The sequence below is a fragment of the Bison bison genome, unplaced genomic scaffold (assembly GCF_000754665.1).
Source record: "Bison bison bison isolate TAMUID 2011002044 unplaced genomic scaffold, Bison_UMD1.0 scf7180017864334, whole genome shotgun sequence".
NCBI lineage: Eukaryota > Metazoa > Chordata > Mammalia > Artiodactyla > Bovidae > Bison > Bison bison.
This window is the reverse complement of record NW_011494906.1, coordinates 579,549-584,428: the sequence shown is the minus strand read 5'-3', so window position 1 is coordinate 584,428 and position 4,880 is coordinate 579,549.

Sequence of the window (4,880 nt, the reverse complement as noted above, 5' to 3'; positions counted from 1 at the left end):
TATTCAGGATTGATTTCCTTTAGGATTGACTGGTTTGATCTCCTTGCAGTCCAAGGGACTCTCAAGAGTCTTCTGCAACATCAGTTCTAAAGCATCAAAGGCAGGCCATTATGTATGCCTACAAAAGCGGCAAGATAAGGGTTAAAGTCACAGAAGCAGATCCAGTGTAAGTTCAAAATTAACCCTTCCTGGTTACAGTTACAGCAACATATTCACAGGTTCTGGGGATTGGGATGTAGCATGCATGCACACACCTAACTAAGCATGTTGATCCTAAGACAAAGGTTTGAGTGCAAATGGTTTATTCAGGAAGTGATCCTAAGACACCCAGCACGGCAGTGGGGAAGTGGCCTAGGGAAGGGAAGGGAAAGAGGAATGATAAAGGATGCATCATCAAGCCAGATGCCCCTGTGGACAACTGGAGCTGGACCTCACTGGGGAGCTGAGTGAGACAGGATGGAGCACACCCCTCATCCTGGCTGGGGGAGCTGGAGTATTTTTACTTGAACTCTGGGCAGCCATGGATTGAGGGCTGTTGTACAGTGGTTAATTCTCCTGCACTTCCAGCCTGTCATACTTGGGCAGAGCAGAATCTAGTGACCAGGAAAGACCACTGGCAAAGAGATGCAGGTGCTTTTAGGACGTCAACTTAAAAAATATTCACAACCTAAAAGTTTTTTATTCAGTGGGAATTTTTCAAGCCCAGGAGGCAGCATCCCAAGTAACCTTGACAGAACTGCTCCGAGGAGGTGACGGGAGGAGCCAGGTTGTAGAGAAGTTTTGCAACAAAAGGCAGGTAGTCTGAAAACCAAAAGATTATTGTTAATTAAAGAAAACCAGATATCCCAAGTAAAAGGCATTTAGTGCTTTTCTATGTATGGGAAGCTGCAAGAGTCTGGGCTCACTGAAATAATTTCTTTCATATGCACCTCAATTCTCTGGGGCCAGCATCCTGTTTTCACATTCTGAGCTTCCTTTCCTTCGGGCTGACCATGGGGAGTGGCTGTAGTCTGATGGCTGCTAGATAGCAGGTATTCTTCTCTTTCCTGTGTTACCTTGGGGCTCACAGGCTCACACTGGAGGGCTGTAACTCTGATGACTATGGCATCCATGTTTACTGATATGGCAGGAAATATTCCACTTCTCAAGGAAGTCTGGTTGTCAGTCACTGAAATGATAAAGGCCGACGGGATGTGGTCTGGAAGTTGACAGCCTCTGCTGCTCCATCACAGGTATGGGGGGAGGGGGTAGTGACAGCATAGCAAGTCCTTGTCCTTCTCTATGAGGGGCATGTGGCCAGGGCCATTGGGCAATCAATCCACTTGCTTTGCTCAATAGGTGGGTGGCTAGCCAAGGGCACACCACCTTCCCCTCCTTCAGCCTGTTCACAGCCACATTCTCCTTGGACCTCCTAGGAAACTGAGAGCCCTGATATTGTTACATGGAAGAGCCAATTATGACTCCAGTTTGGATCTGTTACTTTAACCTTTGCTTCCCCAAAGGATACTGTTTATACATAGTAGCCTGCCTGGGGAACCCTGACCCTCTGTCTGAATGTTAAACCAAAGTGCCTTTGTTTAGAACTCTGTCACCTGTGTGTGGCTACAGAAAGAAAGACATTAACAATTCCCTGCCTGAGGCTTGCCATTCTAGGAGATATTTGCTAGATTGATGGCCTTTTTGCTTTATTTCTTCACCTCCCCCACCTCTGTTCTGTAAAAGAACCTGGGATCCAGACATCATAAGATGGTTATTTTGAGACATTAGTCTGCCATCTTCTTGGTCATGCGGCTTTCTGAATAAAGTTGTACTACTTGAGTCAACACCTCCTTGTATTTAAGCTTGGACTTGGTATCAATATGACTTTTGCTCACTCAGAAGTCAGGGTGAAAAAGCTTCCCTTCTAGGACCCAGGGGAGGAGGGAGGGAGTCTGGTGGTGGTGGTGAGGATGTTGTGGAGAGATGTGTGAAGAGGTTGTATTGCTGGTTATGAACAGCATTTCTGAGAGCAGGGAAGCTCTCTCTGTCTGTGCTCTGCTGTGCTTGGTTGCTCAGTCATGTCCAACTCTTTGTAACCGCGTGGACTGTAGCTTGCCAGGCTCCTCTATCCATGAGGATTCTCCAGGCAAGAATACTTGAGGGGGTTGCCATGCCTTCCTTCAGGGGATCTTCCCAACCCAGGGATGGAACCCAGGTCTCCAGCATTGCAGGTGAATTCTTTACTGTCTGAGCTACCAGGGAAGCTCAAGAATACTGGAGCGGGTAGCCTAACCCTTTTCCAGGGGATCTTCCAGGTTCAGGAACTGGACCAGGGTCTCCTACATTGCAGGAGGATTCTTTACCAGCTGAGCTACCAGGGAAGCCCTCTCTCTATCTGCTTGTATCTAATTTCCACAATTCTTCTCCTCCCCTTCCTCCTTCCTATTTTATGTTTAGAATTGCATTTCCATCCAGTTTAGAGTTAAAACACACTCATGGATGTACATACAAACATCATTATAACTTACCTTCACCATAGTTTACTAACATGTTTTTGATGGAAATATTCAAGCATATACAAAGATCACCCAACTTCAACAGCTATCAACATTTTTCAAATCTCAGTTCACTTATATCCTTCCCCCACCCAATACCTTATTATTTCTTAAAGATGTGTGTGATCAGTTGTGTCTGACTCTTTGAAACCCCATGGACTGTGGTCTGCCAAACTCCTCTGTCCATGGAATTTTCCAGGCAAGAATACTGGAGTATGTTGCCATTTCCTCTTCCAGGGGATCTTCCCGACTCAGGGATCGAAGCTGCATCTCCTGCATTGCAGGCAGATTTCTTACCACTGTGTCACCTGGGAAGTCCATCATTTCTTAAATGACAATTTAAAAACAACAATCAGAAAGAGGATATGATCTGAAAATGAAGAGCAGTCTTTTAAATGGAAGAATTCTAGATTAAATAGGAACTTTAAAATGTCTCATTCTTTTCTCATTTTACTGCATCCGAATATGAACTTTGTCTTGAATCCATGTTTGAGAACCACTTGTTAAGTTGCTTCAGTCGTGTCTGACTCTGCGTGATGCTATGGACTGCAGCCTGCCAGGCTTCTCTGTCCATGGGCTCCTCCAGGCAAGAATACTGGAGTGGGTTGCAATGCTCTCCTCCAGGGGATCTTCCCAAACCAGGGATTGAACCCTGTCTAACCTGCATTGGCAGGCAGGTCCTTTACCACTAGCACCACCTGGGAAGCCTCTTGTTAAATCCATTTTCCTAGCTGTGAGGTGAGGGAACCAAGACCAGGAGAGAGGGGGTGTGGCCAAGGTCATCCAGAGAGGGATGGCAGAGCAGACCAAAGGTCTTCTTGGCAATAGGTCCATTTGAAGCAAGACTATGAAGATCTATTATTCCCCCTGGAAAGGAGGAAAAAATCAGGAAGTGGTCCATGATAATATCCTCTCCCTGAACTCAAAGCTTGACCCGCAGTGAATTCCACATTTATTATAGAATGGAGGTGACCTTAGGACTGTATCAGTTACTATTACTGGATGAGATCTCCAAATTGTAGTGGTTTAAAACATAGTCATTTATTTGACTCATGAGTTTGTGGGTCCTTCTAATCTGATCTCTGCCTGGCTTGCTCATATGTATATGGTCAACTGGTGGGTCAGTTGGCAGGCCTGTTGGTCTAATGGGAGGTTCCTCAGCTGGTTTGGTTCACTTCTGCTCCTATGGCCTCTCACTCTTAAAGGAAGCAAGCTAGCTGGGCTGCCAAATATCAGCAAGAGAGGAAAGTCCTATGAATGAGTACCTTTCAAACTTTTGCTTGTGTCATGATTGGTAATATCTTCTTCACAAAGCAAGTCACAGCCAAGGGGTGGATTCAAGCCAATTCTTTTTTTTTTTAATTTTATTTTAGTTGGAGGCTAATTACTTTACAATATTATAGTGGTTTTTGATATGAATCAGCCATGGGTGTACATGTGTTCCCCATCATGAACCCCCCTCCCACCTCCCTCCCCATCCCATCCCTCTGGGTCATCCCAGTGCACCAGCCCTGAGCACCTGTCTCATGCATCGAACCTGGACTGGTAATCTGTTTTACATATGATAATATACATGTTTCAATGCTATTCTCTCAGATCATTCCACCCTCGCCTTCTCCCAGAGTCCAAAAGACTGTTCTATGCATCTGTGTTTCTTTTTCTGTCTTGCATATAGGGTTATCATTACATCTTTCTAAATTCCATATATATGCATTAGTATACTGTATTGGTGTTTTTCTTTCTGGTTTACTTCACTCTGTGTAATGGAAATACAAAAAACCTTGAATAGCCAAAGCAATCTTGAGAAAGAAGAATGGAACTGGAGGAATTAAGCTGCCTGACTTCAGGCTCTACTACAAAGCCACAGTCATCAAGACAGTATGGTACTGGCACAAAGACAGAAATATAGATCAATGGAACAAAATAGAAAGCCCAGAGATAAATTCACGCACCTATGGACACCAGAGACCAAATTGCCAACATCCGCTGGATCATCGAAAAAGCAAGAGAGTTCCAGAAAAACATCTATTTCTGCTTTATTGACTATGCCAAAGCCTTTGACTGTGTGGATCACATTAAACTGTGGAAAATTCTGAAAGAGATGGGAATACCAGACCACCTGACCTGCCTCTTGAGAAATTTGTATGCAGGTCAGGAAGCAACAGTTAGAACTGGACATGTAACAACAGACTGGTTCCAAATAGGAAAAGGAGTACATCAAGGCTGTATATTATCACCCTGCTTATTTAACTTCTATGCAGAGTACATCATGAGAAACGCTGGACTGGAAGAAGCACAAGCTGGAATCAAGATTGCCGGGGGAAATATCAATAACCTCAGATATGC